Source organism: Etheostoma cragini, chromosome 18 (genome assembly GCF_013103735.1).
Source record: "Etheostoma cragini isolate CJK2018 chromosome 18, CSU_Ecrag_1.0, whole genome shotgun sequence".
Classification (NCBI taxonomy): Eukaryota; Metazoa; Chordata; class Actinopteri; order Perciformes; family Percidae; genus Etheostoma; species Etheostoma cragini.
This window is the reverse complement of record NC_048424.1, coordinates 2,981,407-3,006,897: the sequence shown is the minus strand read 5'-3', so window position 1 is coordinate 3,006,897 and position 25,491 is coordinate 2,981,407. Positions and strand designations below refer to the sequence as shown.

General features: G+C 40.7%; 1 long non-coding RNA gene across 1 annotated transcript; it reads right to left on the bottom strand.

The window, feature by feature from the left end:
• Positions 1–590: 590 nt before the first annotated feature.
• LOC117961065 lies at positions 591–22,015 on the bottom strand. Its single transcript, XR_004660306.1, has 4 exons — positions 21,907–22,015; positions 8,707–8,721; positions 6,906–6,911; positions 591–603 (listed from the first exon to the last, which is right to left on the bottom strand). It is a non-coding gene; the product is annotated as an uncharacterized LOC117961065 (long non-coding RNA).
• Positions 22,016–25,491: the final 3,476 nt, after the last annotated feature.

Below are 25,491 nucleotides of genomic sequence, written 5' to 3'. Positions count from 1 at the left end.
TCAGATAAACACTCACAATCATTATCCCAGATAAAACAATTGGGAGCAATTTGGGGTTTGGTGTCTTGACGCTTCGACATGAGACTGCAGGGCCAGGGAATAAAATCACCAACCTTCAGATTGGTTGGCGACTGCTCTACCAATCAGAGCCACCGCCGCTGCTTCAGATTATGTGTTTGTGACAGCAACAGCAATCTGAATTAACTGCCATTTACTTGCCTCAACAGTTCAACATCAGGACAATGGGCAGATTGCTAGACCATGAGTCCCTGGGCACAGACATACGAAAGGTCCATGGTCTTTCCTTCATAGGAGCAAGACACGTACTTTGTGATACTTTTGCCCCATTTTTATGGGGTTGTCATTTTGTGTTTGTCGTCATTTTCTGTCCTCGTAGTTTTTTTGTCTCTTTGCAGCAGTTCTGTGTTTCTTTGTAGTCACGTTGTGTGTCCTTTTGGTTGTTTCTTCCCTTTTTGAAGTTTTCTTTGTCCCTTTGCAGTGGTTTGGCATTGCTTTATGGGCAGTGGGTGTCTTCTTGAATGACATTTTGAAGGAGAAGACCAGGGGGTGGGGGAGAAAAGGTGCTTATTCAAGACAAAAATACTTTAAGAGGAAGGTAAAGGTTTATTTTACTGGTCTGTAATTTCCTCATAATTTCCTGGGAAGTTTACTGGAAAGACCAATGTTGGCCTGACAGAGAACATAAAGCTCTTCAGGTGTGTGAGTTAGGTAGATGTGTTCATAAGCAGCTGTTAAATCCAAAAAAAAAAAAATTTAAAATCTTGACAACTGGAAAAACAGTTTGAGATCCATTTAAATCCATGTTCCCAATAATTACAACTAAAATGTATTTGTTCTTTACAGGACTTTTCCCTTTTAAGGAATCGTCCTTTTTAGGAAGACGCGTTGGCTTTTCTCAGCAGCGTGACTCGACAGCTGTCTCGACGTGAGATATAATTTGTCTTGGACAGATAGGAGATTTAACGCCTTCGTTCTAACTGTTTTTAGACGAAACGTAGGAAGAAAAAAAAGCCTCCAGCTGCATTTTCCAACGTGGAGTTGGAACCGAACTTTCAAGCCCTGAAGTCACAAATCCATAAAATCTGCAAAAACATGACAAATATGTTGAAGCAGCGATATTTTCATTTCTTCCCTGGTGTTTTCAGTCCCAGAGTCCAGCAGAAGTTTGAGAGGACAGAACATTGTTTCACTTGTATAAGTTTTCTTAGATCTAATCCCAAAGTGGTATTAAAGGTGCACATCCTGTTCAAAATATGATGTCAATATGTGAATCCACAACCTGAATGGTTCTTTGTGTGTATGATTTTCAGACTGAAAAGTCATTACTGCCGTTACGCACACACTCATCAGGGATTGGGAGTCACAGATAAATCCAGCTCAACTTGAATCCAGCTACCAAATATGTAGGAGTCCCTTTTTTTGGAGTGAATTTGGAGTGCGGAGAGTTGAGGAGGCGTCAGACCAACTGCAGGCTCAGACGTGACTGAATGATGAAGGATGGTTTCCTGCTAAAATGATTCCGGATTAAGGACAATGTTAGTGACCGCATTAAATCTGTGAGCCAAGAAAGAAGTGTTTTTGCTTCTCGAGAAGCACTTCAACATTTGTGAAGTCCATGACGACATCTTGGTTACAGCTAGAGATGTTCCCATCGGAAAAACCTCCAATACTTGTCCTAGTATAATACTGGTGTGGTATTGGTAAATACAGGAATTGATGTATTGATCAGATATCTCATAATTAAGCCCCAAAGAAAATCTACAAATACTTTGTTCTTTTCCATTATGACTTGCTGTCAAACTGGATGATAAAAGTTCTATGCCATTCATTGTTTACGTTGTTCAGGAAATACGACTGTGTAGTTGACAGTTTGCATCTTATCCCAAAGATGTGTCATGAAAACTCTCTACATGCTTTCTCTTTTGTTTAAGAATAAAAAAACATCAAACTGTCTGAAATTCTTACTCAAACCAGACCCAGTTTGGGCTGTGTTCGGGGTAAAAGAGACCAAAAGAGTTCTGTTAAATAATCAATATAATATGATATGTTTTGTGTTATAAGAGGTGATGAATCTTTTACAATTGGAACACGTTAAATTCTCCCTTAAAAAAGGGAATGTAAACAAATGTCAACCATTTAAAGACCATTTGCTGTCTTTATGGTGTTTTATTGACTTTTCTCTTTCCATTTTAAACACTAGCAATGTCTTGTTGTTTCTGTTGCTCAGCTCTTAAAAAAATCTCACCAACAAACTACAGTTGAAATTAGTCTGCTGGCTAACACTGGCAGATATACAGGAATGACAATTAAATACGATACATGTCATTTAGCTGACGCTTTTATCCAAAGCAACATACATTTGCTATATATGTCAGAGGTTGCATGCCTCTGGAGCAACTAGGAGTTAAGTGCCTTGCTCAGGGACACATTGGTTGATATATGCATCGCAGTGGGAATCAAACCCTGGTCTCCCACACCAAAGGCACGTGTCATATCCACTGCTCCATCACCACCACATGTGTTGTTCTTTATAAATGAAATTTTGAGAAGATAGGCACATCCTGTTACAAAAGAGGATTAAAATGTGTTGCAAACTTCACTTAACAGATGTTACAAATATAAAAACCAACAGGAACCAATGGAAAAACATCATCAATCTATGATATGTATCCTTGGAATTTGGCACTCACTTCTTCTCATTACTGACTACATGTGTAATTTAAAAAGAATGTCCTCTTTGGTAATGTAAAGACATTAAACTTCACATTAAGTAATACAGTACAGGCTTATGGGTGTTTCCTACAAGTGTGATTCCTAAATAGCAGAAGAGGCTTATCACATCAGGATTAAAGGTGACAGTAAATTTAAGTTGTGCAAATCCTTTAAACAACAAAGGAACAGGGTTTATGTACCTTGACTGGAAAGTATTTCAACACCTCAGGCGATTGAAAAAACTGCAGTTTTTGTAAAAAGAGCTGGCACGAAACTCAACAGCGTTGCAGTAAAATAAATACTTGCTCTCTCTCGTGTATGAGTGTGAACACGCATGTTGATGTGCTGATCACAGAGGAGTGAATGTCTGACATGTCTCTCAGTCAGTAATCAAGATGTACGACTCACTTCAAAGTGATGACCTGAATTTTACTGCGAGGAGAGTAAGGAGACGGAAAATATGTGGCAAAAAGAAATGTTCAAACACGAACAAAATCTAAAAGACTCATGAATGAAGATGTTTTTGATGCCATAATTATATTATGACCAACTGTTCTATATATATATATTATTTCTACTATTAACATGCAGTCCTGAATGACTCTTCACAGCATCACAAAGGATCTGTGTGTACCACATAAGCATGGCAGGAAAGAGCCTTTAAAAACCTGTAACAACAATTCATTTTTCTGGTGATCAGTTGAGCCTAGAGTACTTTACCACATGGGTTCTAAAGCACCAAAAATATTCTAAGTAGATCCATGAGGTGTGACATTGGATATTGTTACAGTAAGAATAGTCTTGCATTGCCAGACCTTGGACTGGTTAGTCCACACAGTCTTTTGGAATGGGACAAAAACATGCTGTGGGTTATTGTCATTTCTTTAAACCAATCCCAATTGTCTTGGGCAGCACTAACCGCTGGACTGAACCACGGTGCCTCTGCAAACTAGCCTCGGGGAGGAACATGTGTACTTTTAAAAGTAGTTTTAGTCGTGCAACAGAAAACTCAGATTGGACAGATAGTCTAGCTAGCTGTCTGGATTTACCCTGCAGAGATCTGAGGAGCAGTCAACCACAGTCCTCATAAATCCAGGTTAGAACGGCAAGACAAAGAAAGGAAAGGAAATGGACATCCGGACGAAAAGGACACTTGGCGGCAGCTGAACAAACTTGGATATAAAATGTTGTCGATGTAGACTAGGGTAAGAATATGTGGGTGAGCTCATCAGAGAACCTGTTGAGAACTTTAATGTGGAGTTGAAGAACATGTCAAACAAAAGGTTCTGTGGCAGACAAACAGGGCCTGAAATCTACACTTGACTCAGTGCCAAATGCGTGTGAAGTTTGTCATTGGCAGATAAAACTGAATCTCCCGGCCACGTTGGCTTTAGCCAATTGAGTGATTATTCATTAAAACATTCGTTTTTTACAAATTTCATTTGTTCTTTCCCAATTCAACCAAGTCCCCTGTTTCCTTGGATTTTAGCTTAAAATTGTTCCGACACATTACTACAATAAAGAGGCCGGCTAAAACAAGCAAACAACAAAAGAATAAGAGGATGATTCAAAGAAAAGTAAAAGACAGTTTAATACCAAGTAGTCAGTTGGCAACAACGGCAAGAATTGTAAGGTTGATTTAGAAAAGGAACTTTGTGAGTAACTTGACAGCACTTACGTGTGTATTCTTAAAAAGTTCAAATATTTCCTGTATTTCACCTTTAAAGAGGGAAAAAGTAATTTGCTGGTAGACAACCCATTCGGTAAGATACTTTTCTCTAGCTAGCTAGACTGTCTGTCCAATCTGAGTTTTCTGTTGTACGATTAAAACTACTTTTCAACGTACACATGTTCCATCAAAACACATTTTTTCCCGAAGCTAATTTACAGAGGCACCGTGGCTCCATACAGCGCCATACAAGACGATTGTGCTTGGTTTAAAGAAATGCCAAAAAACCAGAGTCTTTCTCCCATCCTGGAATTTTATGTGGACTAGCCAGACCCTCTTCCGCAGCACTGTGGAGGAAGGTCTGGCAATGCAAGACTAGGGTTCTGTAGATTAAAGTCAGCACTAATCTAGAACTAGAGTAGCACCACTACTCCCAACCCCTACTGTTAAATATGACCAATGTAAAACAGTGTTATTCTTTTCTGTTGTCTGGTAGTCTCCGCAGAGCTCCACTGTGTCGACGTTGATGCATTGGTCCTAATGACAGGGTTGGGAGATGGAGGCGGCTTTTTCTCCTAAAAGGTTTTGTCATCATTCTCTCACACATTTTTCCATGTTGACGCTCCATAAAGTGGAGAATTTATGTGAGGAACGTCCAGAGAACAGATTTCAGAGAATGACTCCATCACTCACATCCATTTATGAAATGAATGACCTCATGTCAGAGTGGTAATACTCGCTGTTCACAAACCGCCAGTCTGTAATGAGTTTGAACTAAATGGACTAGTATGACACTAACATGATAATGATTGATTGGTTTTACATGTGCAGCAGGTATTCTCTGTTCACATGGCTGACTGACTACATGACCACATTTAATCCTTTCAACAGGCAGATGCATGAGGTAATCTCTGTTGCTTGGTTGGAAATGGAGGATGATCTCCTTACTCCATCAAACTTTGAAACCTGGAGTTTTGCAGTATCTAAAAACCACATGACATCCATGGATTTAACCCTGTAAGATCAAAGGTTCAGAATCTCCAGCATACCTGAATTTGATTTAACGGATAAACCAGACTCCACCTCTGCCCTGCTGCTATCTCTGTGTCAAAATCCCTTTGCTACGGGGCTGCAAGCCAACGTCCACGCTGAAGATGGCAAGTTTGAAAGAAAACTTGGATCCTGCGACAGGGGCGGCCTGCTTGGTTCTTTCGGGGAATAATTTACAAGGAATATGTTTACGGCTTTCACTCTGACAGGGACGTTTTGAGTGGGATTATTGTGGCAAAGTACACATGGCAATGACGTTTAACCAGCTCTATGGTGTTTTTTGTCTCCATCGTGGCCTTCCAGGCAGCTAACCCTAATTTTAACCCTTAACACAACCATTGCCACGCTGCCTGGAAGGTGACGTCGTTTACTATGTTTCCAGCTAATTATTATGTGTTTGCAGTTAAATTTTTTAGCCGTACCTTCACTGCCTCAATTTTTCTGCGATGCATTAATTTATAGTATGTAGCTATAGTTAAAGTCCGTAGTTTCCGTCTTCCCCATTACAAATTCTTAGTAATAACAAAACTGTCTGCGCATCCACATGATACAAGCCTTCCGTGAATGCGTACCACCCCCACCCCTCCCCTACACAGTGGGGAGTAGCCAAGGAGGACACAGAGTATTAAAAAAGAAACATGATAGACGCTTGAGAAGAGGTCATTATCTTCACTTGAGTTTCTGGGCACGAAAGTCACAATCTTCTGAACACACTGTGGTCATACTGAAAATTCAGAGAGAGTTGCTTTGTGGCAACTCATCTGGCAATGGCATCAATGTAATAGACATTCAATATCAAAACGTTACGCACTAAAGCTGCAATGTGGCTGGAGAATCAAACAATCAGTGATTCCACGCAAGCAAAGGTGCTTTGTAGGGCGTGGCAGGGAAGCCGGTGTGTCCTTAATAAGTATCCAAATACCTGACCTCAGGGGGGTCATCCCCCGCACATGTGAAATAAGTAACAGTGGAGAGATAGTCTAGATAACATAGAGAAAAAGTACTAATACGCTTTTTTGCCAATATTCCTAGGAATTTCCGTGACAAATTTTTTTTTTTTAATATGATTTCTTAATGGGATTTTGAACATAACAGATACATAATACACCTCATCTATAAAATTGAACCAATACAGAGAGTCAATCCGTGACACAAGGTATTGACAGGTATTTGATTTACACCCAGTTCCCACCCCCCACAAAGAGACATCATTGAGGTTAAATGAAATAGGGTAGAATGGGTCATGATACAGGTAAGCAGGGCAATAGTAGTCTGACAATTAGGAGACAGTCTAAAAGCAATTTGTGCTAAACTTGGATGAAATCTTGACTGTACTACACTTATAGGCCGTTGCGGTTACCATGCTTACTCGCTCTTTGGAGTAAATCATGTTTACTCCTTTCCACCTCATGGGTTGCTTGGAAGAAATTTAGTTAACCAATGCCTGGGTGACTAAAATCTTCAGATTCCTTCTTATAAGCATCAGATCTTCACAGTTTGAGTTGACACTTCTTTGCATTTTTTCAAAGGGCCTTACGCACAGTTGCTGCAGACAGACTAAAATAAGTTGCATAGCCCAGTGGCTCCAAGGTCTGCTGCTGACAGGAGAGGTTACACAAACCATCTCAAAAATCAGGCCTGCGATTTTTCATCCTCCGCCATTAAGGCGAGGATACTTTATCACGTCACAGCTGCACTTTGTGGGGTTTGTGTATATATTTTTGGTCTCAGCCGACTGTGTGATCGGTGATTCAGTAGCCTGGCGGGAAAAGGTCAAAACGTCAGAAGAGAAATTTGCGCACCAGTTTATATAAAAGTGAGAAAAGTACGTAGGCTCATCCATCACCTTAAAACCCCACCAGACTTTGAAAGCATCCTCTTTGACATATTCTTCATCTTCCCACACTGTATTCATCACTGAATGCTTCTTGCTCTTAGTGTTGTGTCCCTTGTGTTGTCTTCATGTCAACCATGAAAAAAAGTTTTTTTCATCTTTTTGCCAAGGTTTTTTGATATTTTTAATGTTAGCGCTCATATTGACGGCCAATTTTTTGTGCCAAAAAACAACAACAATTAACTGTAAACGGGTCAAATGTGACCCAAGGACAACTTGAGGGTTAATAGTATATGTCTTTAAGGATAGCATGTATTTTCTTTCTTATATAGATATATATTCACCCAACCATTACACTCCAGCAAGGAAATGAGAGGAGAGCTGGGAACTGCAAGATCGGCTGGTGGTGTAATATGTTTGCACGTATTAAAGCCTTTCAGAGACCTACATTTGTGCTGTGTACTCTGAATAACTGATGCGTGAGTAGATCATTGAAAACCATGTGTTGTGTGTAAACAGCAGGATCTACAGGTGCAGACGTACACATGCAACACATGCAACCGCCACTAATCCTAACCCCAGAACGAGGATTTAGTCATCGGCGTGAAACAAAGAGACCGAAAGGAACAAGTCTAATTTAGTTGAAAAATGACATTTTAGTAACTCAACAGCATTGTGTGTCTTTCTGTAAAGAAAATGACGTGTAGGACGTTTGAAAAGTCTCCAGTGAGCGAAGCAACTTCTCCCCTAACCCTGATCTTAACCACTCAAGGTCAAATGCCTAACCCCAACCAATCAAGGTTGCTTCTTAGGGCGGGCCACACTACATCCCTGCTCTTAAGACTGAGTGCATCTTCATCCCATTAGATTTCCTTATGTTAATCCAAGCTCGACACTCAGACAAAATTACTAACCATGCAATGCACTCACAAGACAGCGATTGAAATTGTGCAGGTTCCTGTCAGTCTGGCTCATCTCAAACAACGATAATGTCCCTAAAAGCGAACGGGGAAGTTTGAGACACTGGGAGACAGGATGTGGTACTTCTGGCTGTCACTGTCCATACTTCAGTTTTTGCTTCATGCTTCAAGATACTGGGATCCCAGTCTCATCTGTGCAGAGAGTGCTCTCACATGGAGCTCAGATGTTTGAAGTAAGCCATCAAATGGAAATTCTTCAGACAACATAACTCTGTCAAATCTGGCATCTGGCTCCATGTGGCACCTCATGTAACGTCGCAGAAAATAAGTGGGTTCAATTTTCTGTCTGTAAAGATCTCTGACACACGTTAATCTCACTCTGAGTCTGAGTGGCCAGCTGCTGAAAGGATGTTCGTGAAGTCATCCAGACGTCACAAATCATCCTAAACCACCAGTAAATACAAGGTGAACCTGACTGCTCGCTTCGCTCACATTTGTACACGTTTGAATATAACCTCAGCTCAGATGTGGGCAACTCTTTCAAGTTTACCATGTGAAAAACTAAAAGTGTCTATAGGAAAAGTTATTTCTGCAGTACAGATGAAGATATTTGTTTTTTGGAGTTACAGGACATATTTCTCCTGGTTTGCTTCTTGTGCTGCACGGATAGAGCAGAGGACATGACTATATGATGAAGATGAGAAGAAAAAAAAACACAAGTATGTATGTATTCTCTCAGATCTCCTCAGTAAATCTGCCTGACAACGTCACTTTACTATCTGTAAATTTTAAAATTTTCTTTAAAAAAGTCCAATGTTTGGAAATGTCTCCCATCATGCGTTGAGCGCACATATCACAATCAACTCTCTCACACCACGCAGTTCAAAGTACGCATCACAGCTACGGTCCTGTTCCTGAAATTTGGATTTTGATTACGTGTGGTCCTCCATGTTTCCTTCTTCAAGCTTGCCAGGGCCGGGAAGCGATGATACCCGTTAGCAGCATTAGCCGCACCTGTGAGTTTATCGTGTGACAGCGACGCAAAAGGTGGAGCAGTGTGTCTCTTACCGGCTAAGATACCGGCATTTTAAGATGGCGCATGAATATGGAGAATCAACCCCAGTTCATGCAAAAGCCAATAGGATTACTTGGAAGTGATGGTGGTGGTAAATATTCAAGAAAAGGACAAGTTTCAGAACGGGCAATACTAAAAACGTTACACACTGGACCTTTAAGGGCAATTTTCACACCTGTAGTTGGTTTGCTCCGGTCCGAATCAGTGAAGGATTTTGTAAAGTTGGAGCTTTCAAGTTACCGTCTTTGTTCAGTTTCAACCAAAATGAAACCAAGGAGAACATTTACTCCGCTTATTGGTCAGACGTTTTTGGAGCAGGAGAAAGAAAGTTAATCCAGGAAGAAAGTCATGTGTTGGACCTGGACGTCTCCATGGTCCAACCAGCTCATTTAATACAATAATAATATTTATCCAGACATAAGGCTCGTTTGAGATGAACTGTGCCTCGCCTGTTAAGTGGACGAGAGCAGGGGACAGCAGCCGGGGGCGGTGGTGACAAAAAGCTTTCAGCTGATTCCAGCAGCAGTCAGGCTGAACAGGAAGTGAAAGAAACACTGTGGTCCGATTCCAGTTTAATAAAATGCTGTTATCAGACCCATATATCAGCTTTTACACAGTCTCCAGTTGTTTGAATTATGACAGAGTAGCTGTCAAAATCCTCTACATGCGATCTGTGGCTGATTCTAATGAACACACTGTAAATGAGCCTTAAAAAGAGATTTAGTCACTTTGACTTACTATCAGCCACACGTGTTCTGTAGAGAACAATCCAAAATTAGCAGTTAAAATCCCTCCGAATCGTCATCATGTTGAGTCGATTCTGAACAAATCAGCTGTTAGATCAGCGGAGAGGCCGGTTTTTCCCAGCTTGCACTGGGTCTGCCTGGGTCTTGCAGTCGGTGAAAAGCCACTGCACTGCCTGGGTATCAGAACTGCGGCCGCCTTGCTCTCATGAGGTCATCGTTGCCCACGTGTGCATAACATCAGAGCAAGTCGGACACAAATCTAGCCCAGCATGCATTGGGTGGTGATCGTCGTGATCGATTCTGCGTAGACCTGGCTCATCTCGATCAAGCCCATTGTTTGGCGAGCGATGTTACTACGTCTGCCCTGCTCTGCTCTGCACTGTGCCAGCGGCAGTCCCTAATTTTAACGGCGAACGCTTTGACAGCGGAAATGCAAATGATGTCAAGCTTGACAGCAGTATACGTTTACATTTACATTTGCTGCGTTCCCAGCTTTCCAAATGAACCGCACCGAGGGTTTTGAATCAATTGAACTAAACAAGGCAGATGCTTTCATTTAACGTCCACACATAAATTATGAGATTTACTTGATCTGCAGTTGGCTGTAGGGTTGGAGGCCTGACCGTGTGGATACAGCTAAGCCTTCCAGTATTTTTTACAACAGTACTGATGGAGAAAAACAAAACATGAATATTCAGAGGTTTAAAGTAAAAGAATTGTTCTACATAGCGTGCATGTGGGCAGTTTTGTGGCTCCAGCGGTCCAGAAGCTCACTCAGCACTATGATGATCTGATGATCATTTTTCAGTTTGAGTAAAGACAGAAGAGAAACTCTGCAGTGATGTAATTTCGCAGCTCTGTGCTCTCAGATTAACAGATCAACAGAGAAGTGTGAGATGTGTTCAACAGATGGTCTCAATTGAAAAGGAACAGAGGTGGAAGAAGGCTCAACATGTTTGCTGTACACCCACAATGCTGCATTGTTTTTATCTTTTCACAGGCGAACACAATGCCAAGATAACTTCAGATTTCCTCCACTGCTGCACTTCAGAACAGTTTTACTGTTTCCATGTTTGGAATCTATTCTTTTCCTTCTAGTTTCCCTCCTATGGGGGAAAGGGGGAAATATTCAACATTTCTGCCACGCCAGCAGCAAGCTTATTCAGGGATGGCCCTCTTGGTCAGTCCAGACTGAAAAATCAACAACTATTGCATGTATTGACACAATATTTCTTTCAGACATTCAGGTTCCCCTCATCCTACTGGCTTTGATGATTATGACGTTTTCTGCAGCACAACCCGGAGACCAACGCTTTCACTTGTTCAGTAAACCATAATCTACCTGATGGATTTGGGCATAAATACAGACATGATCCGCAAAGCAAAGTAATATATAAAGCTTTTCACAGATAAAAATCACAAAATGCTTTACATGAAACATTCCATCTGATACATGTTAAAATACAGTGCACAATTAAAATCAAAGTAATACATAAAAAATAAAAGGAAGTGTGGACTGGTCAACCAATCGCCTGCTGCCGGCGAGGTTTGTGGACATTGGAATCCACCAAAGCAACAGCAAGCGCGGGCAAATAATGAGCTACCTGAATTTGTAGTACATGGACTGTTGCTAATTAGATTAATAAGATTTACATTTGCAAGTTTAGGCACCAAAACAACTACTTGTTACTACTACTGCTAAAAAAAAAGCCCCAGGACACAAACACCTGTTTCCTGGGTGAAAGTCTTGTGTTTTCCCCCAAACTTCATCTGGGGAAACAAACTCCGTTAGAAAGTCCTCTGTTTTTACTTCAAAAACAAATACTGCTGGTGTTCTACTTGTAATAGAGTATTGCTACACTGCATGGTACGAATACTTAAAAAGTTTTGAGATTCTTCTTCCTCCTCCGCTCGACAACCAAAACATATGTCTGCTTATTGATTCCATTTGTGGACGGCTCTGTTTAAATTATAGTTTTTTTTAAAAGGTCACACATACCCAGTGAAAATTTTTACTGCTTGTTTGTTCAAACGGGGATCTCATTTCCACAACAACGTGTATTTCTTTTGGAGAACAATCATTGCCTCGGGTTCATCATTTAGTATCCACATTTATCTAACTTTTAACCTTGTTTACAGTGAGTGAACTCGTTGAGTAGGAGTGGATTTCTGTCCCTGGCTGCTGACGGTCCAGAGGTCGTGCAGGTTCACTTACCTAAAAGAACAGACTTAAAACTGATATCTCATGTGCACACTGACAGAACTAATCTTTGGATTGGATGCTTACGCAAACCACAGCACCGATGTTACTTGAAAAGAACTTGTTTGTATTATTACGTGAGAAATGTAAGCGAAATTACATTCTTTTTAAAAACAAACAACTAAAACCTTTTAAAAAATGCGAAAAAGTGACAAAAACGTCAAAATACGTGACAACAACATTGGGAAAATAAAAAAATAGTTTCATAAATTTTGACCCAGAAATAGAAAATTGCATGGACGACGCGAAGACAACACAAGGGTTAAGTCTGTCAGAAATACATGATCTGTAATTTGTGCTGACAAAACATCTATATTTCCCTTTATTTCCCCCATTGTGTCACTCGTTATATGAAATGAACCGATCCCCTTTGAGTGCAGACATTTGTTCGACACGATGCAACGTCACCGACAGAGCTGCATGAGGCAGTCCTGATAAATGGAAGCAACTATCTTTTAGTATTGATTCTGGGAAACCAGTAGCTAATATTGTGTCAACTTGGCAAAACCCTGCATGGTTATTGGTCCCGGTTATTAATGTTTCCTCTGAATCCGGCCTGTCTGCAGCCGTACAGCTTGTACCGATGCTAAATCCCCCTGACAACAAGAGATGTACTCTCTTAAATCTCTCTAAGTTTTCCTCATGATGAGATGAGCTTACTCTAATTCCTTCACGTTGTCCAGTTTGTTTCCACGTTCAACATGTACGCCGATGACACGTGACTGAAAACAAACATTGCTGCCTGCTTCTCATTACTCTAATTGGTGATTTAGTAAGTCTAGTAAGTCTATGGCAGCCGCCTACACATAAACACCATGCTGGGCTCAAATGGAATACAAACGCCAGCTCTGCCGCTCATAGGATTCTGGCTCGAACCTGAGCTCTCCAGACGTTTCAGATGTCGAGCGTCAAGCAATGTTTTGAGAAATAGAAGAGATAATGCATCCCGACGTGGAGTCATAAACACAGTCCTGCTTTTTGCTGATGCGGAGGATCTGATGCAACTGTGTCTAAACGGGGGATTGGAAGTTGGTGTAGTCGTGTTGACTGTTCCCCTGTTTAGTGGTACGAGATCACTGTGGATACGTCCCAGGTTCTTAAATTGCATCCACGTTTGCTTCACTTGCTTCCCTTTTTTGGGTCTTAGTCCGTCCGTGTGTTTAAAGTTAAGGGTCTTGGATTTGGTAACCAATTTTTGAAATCTGTCAGAACGCCATGAAAGGGGTGCAACAGTTCAGTTAAGTTGGCTCATGGTACAACTCCTAGATTTGATAATGGACGCAGCATAAGACAAAGTTGTCCACTCAGCCCATTCTTATTCCTCCTAGTTACTCAAAGTATGGCTATACATCTTAAAAAAGGTGCTTTCCAAGGTTTAATTACTTTAGGTAGAGAATTTAACTTATCCCACCTAGTAGATGATACAATTTTTCTAGCTAACAGACATGAAGTGATAAAAGCAATTATTTGTATTAGGCAATTCTCTGATGTGTCAGGTTTGAGAATCAATCTGTTCTACTACCACCCGAGGAATGTGACCATATGCAAAGTATGGGGAATCCCTGTGAAGAATACAATTACATACGTGGGTGTCATCATTGACAAGAATAAAAAACGTTGCAATAATCTAAATGTCAGTCGTATAACTGAACAAATAACGAAAAAGAAAAAAATCAATGCATGGTTGATAAGAGATCTGTTGTTGAATGGTAGTTTGTTTATCTAAAGCTGAAGGAATATCCAGGTCTGTCTATGTATCATTATCATTGAACATCCCTTCTGAAATATCCCAAAAAATTAGATAAAAATCTGATTTGACTTTATTTGGAGGAACAGATGCAAGTATTGAAGAAAAGACATCCTGCGCAACATTAGAAGAAGTGGTGGTCTAGAAGTGTTACGTTTTTAAACCTTAAATTATACTTTCAAACTAAAATGGTTAACTAATTTGATTGAAGAAAAGGACTTTCCCTGAATATGTATTTGGATTAGTTGGTGGAGTCAAATGTCTGTTAACATGTGATCATAAAATTGATAGATTACCTACTTGAAGTTATCAAATTTTTAGAAACAAGCTCTGCTGGCCTGGAAATCAATTTACAACCATAACTTAACACCAACCAATACTACATTTGGAATAACAAGGATATTCAATACAAAAAATAGAAGATGGGTTGCTAATGGTAACAACTCCTAAACGCTGACAGGCAGTTACCAACGTATAATGAATTCCTCTCCAAATTCCAGGTAGCAGTACGCCAAGAGAATGTGCAATAGTTGTTGATGCTGTGCCGAGATGTGTGCTCCAACTTGTTAGAGGTTCAGTAACGACAGTGATTAATCCACTCAGTAGTGGTATATTCCTTGGGGGAGTTGACATAACCAAGAATAAATGTTCAAATAAACACATCAGGAGTTGTATACAAAAGGTAACTCTGCCCTCAGGGAGATTCTTTTGGACTTCGATCTATGAAGAAATGAACTGGCAAAGAAAATCTGGTTAACTGGAGACAAATTTTGTCTTAATAACAAAGTAAAAAGGTTTCTTTTAAAATTTGCATGAAATACATCCAGCAAAAGGGACACTAAATAGATTCAAACTTGATATTTAATATTCTTGTACTTTCTGTGACCTAGAAGAAGAAACAATCTGTCATTTGTTCTTTCACTGTATGTATACTAAAATGTTTTGGATCTAGTCAGATGGAACACTGCGCAATTAATTCAATTTAAGGATAAAGATATTTTTTATTTGCTTTGAAGGCAATGAGATGGATAAAGATGTTAATTTTATTCAATTAATGTTGTTATTGGGAAAATTCCACATTTACATGAAGAAATGGATGGACTCCAAACCATGCTTTGAACACTTTTCAAGAATTGCACCAATGCAGCAACATTATTAGAGACATTAAGAATAAGAAGGCAATTAACACTGGAACTGTGTTTGATAATTCTCTCATGGGCCGGTGATACATTTGACTTCCTTTGCCCTACACTTTTCTTTTTTACTTTATTTTCTGCGTTTGATTTTTCTTCTGTATGTGCACCTCTGGTATTGACTTTCTGTATATGTACATTACATAGTAGCGATGTAACTGTTCTTGGTTTATAAAATTAAAAAAATAAAATGTAAAACTCTCTAGCTTGGAGTGACAACTTCGATGATTCTCCCTGGCTAACGGTGATGAGCTACAGCAGCGGGAGAGACGTCTCCAGCGCACCTGGAGAAGATTGCAACATAAAATACTACGGCATGTAACAGATAATGATCCATTGTTTGATGTCAATCTGGGTTTGGAAAATTTCTACATAAAACGTTAAGATGCCAAGAAACCTGTCACGCACTACACACGAGAGGATACATAGTTTCAGTTAGCATGCAGGGCTGTATATCAAGTCCTTGGATTTGGTAATAATCTGAAATTTTAAGCATGTTTTGTTCTTTTACAGCCAAAGTTGATTGTGATTAATATTGTTGGATTTAAGTTTTGTGCCGTTTTATTTTTTTTATTTTATACACAAGTCTTGGAAAAACACTCGTGGACCCTCTAATAACAGAAATGCAGTCACAACGCTGCTTTTTTCCTCAGCTGCTCCGCCGGATGTTCGGTCTGTCGGCTTTCTGCAGGCTGCATCATTGTTCATAAGGTAGGATCCTTTCAAACGGCTCCATGGATACACAAGGATAAAAAGACTATGCAGCCTGTCTGCTACCTGTAAGTTATATTTTGGGCTAAAGCTTCATTTTTGTCTTTCTAGCACTGGACTGTAAAATCGTAAATTTGCAAACTGCAAACACGTGTTGATCATTAAATCCCTCCCAATAGTTAACACGTGTGTTTGTGTGTGTGTGTGTGTGTGTGTGTGTGTGTGCAAACTACCATACAGCAGAAAGTCTGCGTTGATTAAGATTTAGCTGTGATTTACTGTAGTGCTGACTAATGTTTTCTGTGTTGTCGGGTATCAGCCAGGTTCATACTATCACTCACATCTGACAAACTGCTTCAACCATAATTATGTTCATTTTCATAGATGATGTTGACGCAAACCGTCCTGTTCACACACAAACACTTGTCCTTAATGAAGCAGTATTTTTGCCCTCTTTTTACCTTTTGTATCACATTATTTAGTACAAGAAAAACAGCCAACAGTAAAATGATTGAACCGTAACAAAAGTGCCTATTGTCTTTCTTCTCGTCTTTGGCACCTGCCAGTATTTGAACGCCTCACACTCTGACCCTAAAATCATGCAGCTATGGACATTTTTCAAGATGGTTTAATTCCATCAAGTGTCCCAGTAAACCTTCAGTGAGTCAACATGCACAACCAGGGCCTCTACGTGGAATGCAGCCATCATTAATGGTTTTTAACACACCTGTGCTTCTCCTACTATGACCTGTCAACATGTCTGGCGTAAAAAAGATCCATACCACACAAGGATTTGGTCATTTTCCCTGATGGTTCAAATCCATTTTTTTTATAGCATCAAATCATAACAAGAGTTCTCTCGAGACACTTTACAGATAGAGTATGTCTAGACTACACTCTGTAAATTTACAAAAGACCAAACAATTCCAGTAATTCCCTGAGAGCAAGCCTTTAGTGCCACAGTGGTGAGGAAAAACTTATAATCAATATTGTATTCAAAACAAAACCAAGTAGTTTTTGGATGACCAGCTGTTAGATATGAGATGGAAACCGCTGCCCAGGGTCAAATTAGAGGGTAGGAATGAACAACATCATTGTTTTATGGTATTGAGGACTTGTTGGTCAGGTGAAAGCTGATTGGCTCCAACATTGCATTTCAGCCAATGCGTTCCGCCTCTTTTGCTCTCCACACGGACTGTTGACCTGCATGCAACCAAAGCCCGCTCAAACCGGATCAGTCAATCCTACCCAGACTACATCAGAAACAAGAAATCATCTTGTCCTGTTGCCTACAGCTTCTGCATTTTCATGCGTACATCTGTTATAGAGATTATAGTTTCCATAACCCTGGTGTCTGTCGACTGGATTTCACGTGCACTGATTTGAATTTAATTTGCTCGACAGTCTGAAGCAGAACCGCTATTTCTATATCTCTTCCTGGGATTTGGGGTGTTCTTTTGTGTGTCTGGTGCTTCCACACACACATACAAACTTATCACATAAAAACTATCCATGCTGTTTTGAGTGAGATACGGTTTCTGAATGTCCTCTGTCTTCAGTCTCCGATGAGCTGTTCAAAATCTGCATGGCTTTTTATGTCACTAGCCAAGAAGAATTGGCTAACCATGGCATGCTAGCTTGTTCTCAATGGCAAAACACTAAAACCCACACTAGTTCACCATAATCTCCAAAAGAACTACTTCCTGTCCCTGTTCTGCTGGTATTCCACAAGTGGCCCTTGTTCAGGAGAAGTATTCCAGCTAATCCTGCCTTGGACTGACCAAAGTTGGAGAAAGAGTTACCTAGCTGATGTGATCTTACCGAGCTTCTGAGCATGTGTGACCCCCAACAAAGATAGTATAGAACTGAAGTGTCTCACTCAGGAGCTAAAAACAGAGACCTAAGCACACAGGGTTAAAACAGGACCTGCAGCAATGTGCAGTACAACACAAATTTGGTGTTTTTTGAAAATGAAACCATTTAAACCTATTCTGTAACAACCTCAAAATACAATTATGAACCTGAAAATGAGCAGAATATGGACTCTTTAAGAAACCTCGGCAGAAATTGTTTCCACATCACCTACTCCTGACACGAAATGTGCTGAGTTGTCACTGAGAATCAATGTAAGGGAGAAATTCCCTTACATTGGTTCTCTTTGTTAATCCAACACAGAACTTCCATTGGGCATTACATTTAAAGCCAGAAGTAGGCGTTACACTCCAGCCATCCAGATTCAACAAAATGAAGGCCCTACGGATTTTACAGGGCAGCTCATCATACTTAGAAAGCCAAGTAGACCAAAAGCATCCAGCTGTGTCCTAACACTCTCCGCTGGACACATGCAGGCTGATTATCCTGAGTTTGACAGGAAACAAATTGGTTTGGACTCCATAAAACAACTAAAAACACGACCATTCAGGAGGATTTATTACCCCAAAACTCTCTCCACTATGAATAAAATATAACTTTTACAAGCCGTGGTCCACTCCTAGTTGGTCAGCGTGAAGCTGAAAGAGCCAGGTATGAAGAATCCAACTTTTCCAGTCTGATTGAGACCAAAGAAAACAATCTGGGGAGATGATCTGAGAGCAACGGTCAGATTTAAACCGCTGATCTCCTGGACGTCCCTCAGAGATGACATCACAGCCGGCTGATTGCAGTGTCAGTTGGCTGCTGGAGTTCAAGAATGGAAATAAAGAGCCACTCGGGAGGTCTGAGGTTACAAATTTACCCCTAAAGCAAACACTCAAATGCCAAACTGTCCGATGGACTGATTGTCAACGTTAACCTACATGTTTGTTCTGTTTTATTACAGAAATGAGTTTTTAAATCAGCAGCACTGTGTTGATCAGTCATCCAGTGGCTGTCATTTGACGTCTTCATTCCTGAAAGAAACCTGTGGCAAAGTCTGAAAATCACACCCCCTGACCTCAGCTTTCAAAACTCTGAACTTTGACAACCTCACAGTACCCAAGCTCAAAATCCAACATGGCTGCCCCGTGTCTCAACAGTTGTGAATTCTAGAGTAACATACACTTGTTTTAGCAATTCTGTCTTATTTGTGTCTGACTAAATCAGTCGTACACACAGTCCGGTACATATTCTGTGGACAAGTTGTTACACTGTTTGTATAAACAAAATCTGTGTAATGCGTTGTTATCCACTGGTATTGCTAATAATGGCCAACCTGGCTAGAGCTACACCCATGATAGAAAAAAGAAAAAAATCAGGAATCCATTCAACTCAGCTGTGACGCTTCTAAATTCCAAGATAAAATAACCGCATGATAGCCTACGTCAAAGACAAGTGTAATCCAGAACAAAATATGTTTCCGTCGAAACGTAATTGAGAATGCAGTTTCGTTGTACGGAAAAATCATTTTTAGGTGACAGGGTTGTCACAACTTGTTTCTGCTGCCCATGAGTGGCCAACAAAATCTGGGAATTCATGCAGGTTAAAAAGCAGCTTGATTTACAGTTAACATCTTGCTTCCAGAAGTTTTCAGAGATATTAAGTATGTCAAACTGACCTGCAAAACATCTAAAATATGTTCCATGTGTCCTGTTTGAAAATTCTGCTCATAGAAAGCATCATGAAACAAGTTTTAACAAAAGATAATCTAATAATCCAATCATCACCTTTAAACCTGCAACCTACTACTTCTAGAGATGCAGCTTTGGGACATGTTAAAGTGTTAAAATCCGACATGAACGCTTTTTTTTCATAGTCTCTAAATGTCAAACTGCATTACTCTGAGCAGAATAAGAGTAGTCCCCCCCACCCACCCCCACCACCACCACCACCACCTTCCTCCTCTGTGTTTGACAGAGACAGAGCAAAATATACAATCAGCATCCAGTGTGCCTGCTTGTGTGAAACCTCCACTGGTTCCAGGTTTCCCTCATTAGTCTGCAGCGTGCGGGCCAGGTCCATCTGCCTCCCATTAACAGTGGCAGCCAGCGAGGCTCGACTCTCTCAGACTCAACTTACGCAGCCTCTATAAAAAGTTTCCTGTAGATACCTTTGTGTCACGGAAAGTTGTCCTATGGAGGAGTTGAGTCCTGGGTTTTCTTTCCCTGAGCAAGACTGCCACCTACTGGCAGGGCTGGGAGCCGCAGCGGGATCACAGTCTGTGGGAAATGAACAGGGGTGGTAGAAGTATTCAGATCCTTTAGTTCAGTAAAATTACTAATACCACACTGTAAAAAAAAATACTCTGTTAAAAGCAAAAGTCCTGCGTTGAAAATGTTCGCAAGTAAAAGTCTGTTAGTATCATCTGGAAAATGTACCAAGTGTTAAAAGTAAAGTACTCAATGTGGAAATGTCATCCTATTGTAGAGGATTCAAGCTGTTGTTTGTTTAATGGTCTAATTATTTCAGCTGGACTTGTAGGCCGGTACATTGTTGGTCAGTTTACTTGATAACAAAACAGATTTTATAAACTAAATGTGTTTTGTGTGAAAAAAAATCTTGTGGTGTAAAGTTACCAGTAACTAAAGCTGTCAGATGAATGTAGTGGAGTAAAACAGTACAACGTTTCTCTCTGAAATGCAGCGGAGTAGTGGCAGTAGTAAGTAGAAAGTGGCATGAAAAGAAAAGACTCAGCTAAAGTACTAGTAACTCAATATTTGTACATCACTGGATTACATGTACTTAGTTATATTCCGCCACTGGAAATGAACTTACTACAAATTGAAAGTATGGCTCCCAATTGCTGCTTTATAATAAAATTATGGCAGATTTTTGTTTTTGGAGAAGGAGGGTCTAGTTTATTTACATTGAATAAGAAATACATATAGAAATCAATAACACACAATAAAAGGATGGAAAGGAAATTAAGAAAAGCATGTCAAGTATTTACTTAATTTCATTCTAAATGAGGATCATTTGAAAGATTACGCGATTGTATAGCTTTTTTGCCAATTTTTGATAATTATTGTAGCCTATACATTTTTGTCATCTTTAATACTACTACTGCTGCTAATGTCGTGTCAGGATTTCAGGAATGCAGGTTTGGACCCAGATGCTGAACACAGAATAAGATGAAGCAGGCAGAGCTTAAATGACTTGATTAAGAAAATAAACTTACTAGCACAAAGTCCAGACACAGGCAGAGACCTGAGGCAAATCCAAAAGAAAAGCAGGAACACTGAACCACGTGGGAAACTAATCACTGAAAACAGGCAAGACGTCAGGCCACAAGAAGAGACGACCATCTGACAGAGGACAAAGGAGAACACAGACCAAATGCACGAGGCAACGAGGGTAGTACTGAGGGACAGGTGACCTGAGGGCTAATGAACAGGTGAAACACATCAGACCGGGGCAGACAATTACAAAGGCGAGAAAACACACAAGGCAGGAAGTCAAACAATTCAATTCAATTCAATTCAATTTTATTTATAGTATCAATTCATAACAAGAGTTATCTCAAGACACTATACAGATAGACCACACTCCAGAATTTACAAGGACCCAAACAGTTCTAGTAGTTTCCTCCAGAGCAAGCAACAGTGTGACAGTGGTGAGGAAAAACTTCCTTTTAGGCAGAAACCTCGGTCAGACCCAGGCTCTTGGTAGGCGGTGTCTGACGGGCCGGTTGGGGTTAGAATTTTGTAGTAGTTCATGGCATAGCAGGACGCTGTGCGGCATTACAAGGCACAGCAGGACGTAGCAGGACGTAGCAGGGCACTGCAGTGTAGCAGTTTAACATGGCATCACAGAACATGGAACGGGACCAAGGCGACAGCTGCTACCCTGATTTTAGAGTCTCTCTGATCCAAGGGAACATGTTGGGGAAAAAGAATATAAGGACTCCGGGGAATGACTCCCCAGAGCTAGGTTAGTAACAAGCATTTCTGGGACATGGATGCATATACATATTTGACAAACAAGACATGACCAAAGATTCTCTTGGAGCATCGATCTCACTTCACTTACACGGCCTCCACGGCTCCTACACTACGTTGCGTTCCAGGCAACCCGTAACCCGTGTTTTCACAACCTTCTACCCATGAAAGTGCCCTAGAACGGCAGTCAAATCTGTAACTCAATACCCATGAACCAGTACCAGATTGTTGTAATCCCAGTTATGGTTTTTGATGTCACACATACACATAAACTACTATGGTGACCACATGCTGTACAGACACCGGTGATAAACAGTGAGAAATAGAAATAAACAGACAAAAAAGGAAATCATGCAAGATGAGAGGAAATATGTTTTTTAGAGGGATGAGACATCCTTTCCTCTAAAGTGTCACATGACTCGTTAGCTGTATGGGCGGAGTTGGCAAAATGACTTTCAGACAGAAAGATTTCAATTTCTCTTGATGTGTGTGTCTGAAAAATGCCATTATAGATTCAGGATGTTTTGGACCTATGGCTTGTGAAAAACGGGTCAAATATTTACAGTAAGTACAAGGGATAAAGAATGGACACAGGACGTTATTCTGAATTTGGGCGTCCTGGTTCTAAACCGTCTCTAGCGTGACCCAATAGGAGTGGACCTTCAAAATAAAACAGGAAACAAACAAACCCTGGATCGTGACAGTAACTGTAAAATTTCCCACCAGAATATTTTAAAAGCTATCCATCTGTCCATCCATCACTTCCATCCATCCATCCATCCATGCATCCATCCATTCATCCAGGGGTCCATTCATCCATCCATCCATCCATGCATCCATCCATTCATCCAGGGGTCCATTCATCCATCCATCCATCCATGCATCCATCCGTCCGTCCATCCATCCATCTATAAGGTACATCCATGCATCCATCCATTCATTCATCCAGGCGTCCATTCATCCATCCATCCATCCATCCATCCATCCATCCAGGGGTCCATTCATCCATCCATACATCCATCCATCCATCCATGCATCCATCCGTCCGTCCGTCCGACCATCCATCCATCTATAAGGTACATCCATGCATCCATCCGTTCATTCATCCAGGCGTCCATTCATCCATCCATCCATCCATCCATCTGTCCAACCTTCACACCATCAAGCCATCCATCCATCCGTATCCAAAATAAAGTCACATCCTCCCACTTTCCTTTGTTCTCCTCTGATTGGGGACTAAACGCCCTTTGGAGGAGGATGTGAGTTTTTCGAGACTATTGTCAGATTTTTTTCCAATAGAAACAACCTCTCTGTTACAGAATCGGCTGCTGATTAAGTCCAGATGTCGGCACCCGCATATTCTAGTGACTCATCTTTGTCTTGAAATATGGTAGCCCCGGCCGACGTTGTGTAATTGTGACATGCATGCGCTGTTTGATGTCCATGAGAATGAGTGGAGCTGTCTGTAGTGCATGTGTTGACTAAGTGCACTGTACATGTGGCGCAGCTTTGCCTGCTGACAGATGCTGCACTAAAGGGCCAGTGTTTGGAGTTAGGAGCTCTGTGGAGGAAATATTTTGCCTCTGTGGTTGTGTATATATTCTGACAGGATCTGATACACTCTCAGGGCTGAGCGATGATGAACGTGCTGCCCCGGCGTGGTGCTTTGATCTCTGCTCCCTCTGTAATGTAAAACAGTCCAAACTCTTTCCTACAGAGCAAGTGACAGTTTCACACTTTTGTTTGTGCAGCCTGCCATGCTGTAGTTTGTGTCTCTATGGATGTTTACTCTGTGGCTCCTCCTCCAAAAAACGCCCATATAAGACGTTTGTTTAAGAAGCAATTTAGATTTTTTTGAATTTCTGTTAATAGTGGTGGCACCCGCTAGTGGTCGTAGTTATTATGACGGGAGCAAAGCAGGAAGTAAGGCAAAGAAATAAGGGAACGCCAAATAAAGATGCAGGTTGGCGTGGTGGACGGGTCAAGTTGTTTTTTTAAATCAACGAAACAAACGCTTTGTCACGTTCTGTGTAGTCTTGCATTGCCAGACCTTCCTCCACAGCGCTGCGGAGGATGATCTGGCTAGTCCACACAGAATTCCAGGAAGAAAAACAAACTGGTTAATTGGCATTTCTTTAAAACATTCACAATCGTCATGGCCGGTGCTAAGAGCAAAATAACCTCGGGAAGGAACTGGTTTTAGTGGAACGTGTTTATTCAAAAGTTGTTTTAGTCGTGCAACAGAAAACTCCGATTGGGCCGATAGTCTAGCTAGCTGTCTGGATTTACCCTGCAGAGACCTGAGGAGCAGGTAACCATAGTCCTCAGAAATTCAAGAGCTTAAGATTCAGATAAAGCATAAAAATAGATGCAGCTTTTACCCTCCTGTTGTCCTTGAGTCCAATTTGACCCGTTTTCAAAAGTTTCTAAGTCAGACATTTGGCGTTTCTTTCAATCAAATTGCCCCAAAATAACGTGGGTGGTTCCATAAAATGCTCTTTACAAGTGAAATCACTGAATTGTAGGTTTTTTATTACATTTTATAGCATAATCCTGACTAAACTTTGACAAATCTGTGATTAATTCTTCTAATCTTAACTTTTAGTCTTAACTTAACATTTTTCAATCACAAAAATTAGGTAATTTCCTATAAATAAGATTTACTGACAAGGAATTCCAAAAATAAGTGAAAAACTAGTGTTAATACATTGGTTCTCGTGGTTATTATACTAGTAGTAATGGGAAAAAAGTGCCAACAGTTTTGAAACAAGTGCCAAAAATAATTATTTTGACCCGGGAGGACAACGTGGGTTAAAGGTACACACCATTTCCAACCTACTACTCTGTTATACAGTTGAATGATGTCAAACTGTGTGAACTGTGAGTGAAAGGCGAGCTGCGGGCGTTGTGCACCACAACTGGAGGTAAGCTGTAATGAGGCAGACATCTGAGGGCCGTAAAACGCCCGAAGGCAGAGAAATGCCGGCGGTATCGATCCCACCTGCTCCTCCCGTCCACATGTGCCTTAAATATTCTCGTCTCAGCTTGCACTTTTTCTCAACTGGAAAGTTCAAGCTATCCATCATGGCGGGATCTTTTGAAGTAGTCTTTAGCGTTAATGCCTGCATTGCTGTGATTGTCGAAAGGGATTTATTGTGCCTCTGTACCACGAGGCAGTATAGCTGTTTTAGTGTGCAGATTTATGGGAGGTGTTCCTGTCGGAATCTCCTGCTCATGTTTGGTCGTTCATTTTGTCAAAGTTTGAGTAAAGTGACTACGAGGTCACTGTGCACTGAGTAAGTCTTTCCTATGGATTGTTTGGGGATGTTTTACACTGTGAGGCGGCCACTGTCCTCTGTCACAGCTGGTTCCCCTCCCGGGTCAGGACCCTGTCAAGGATCACAAAGAGACTTAAAGCGGATTACAGAATAAGTTTACATAAAATATGTGTTGCATACACAAAAAACAGGCCATTTGTTTCCAAGGAAGTCAGGTTTTCAGTCCTGTTTCCATTTGTTTGTTTTTTAAGCAGTCTTGATTTATGAGTTTGAAGTAGAGATGTTCCGATACCAGCATCAGAAAAGATTCTGATACTGCCTTAAATACTGGTAGCGGTATCGGAAAGTATTGGAGTTTAAGCACCGATCCTCTACCACGTAATTTAGCCACGAAGAAAATCTATTTTAGTTTATATATGTTCT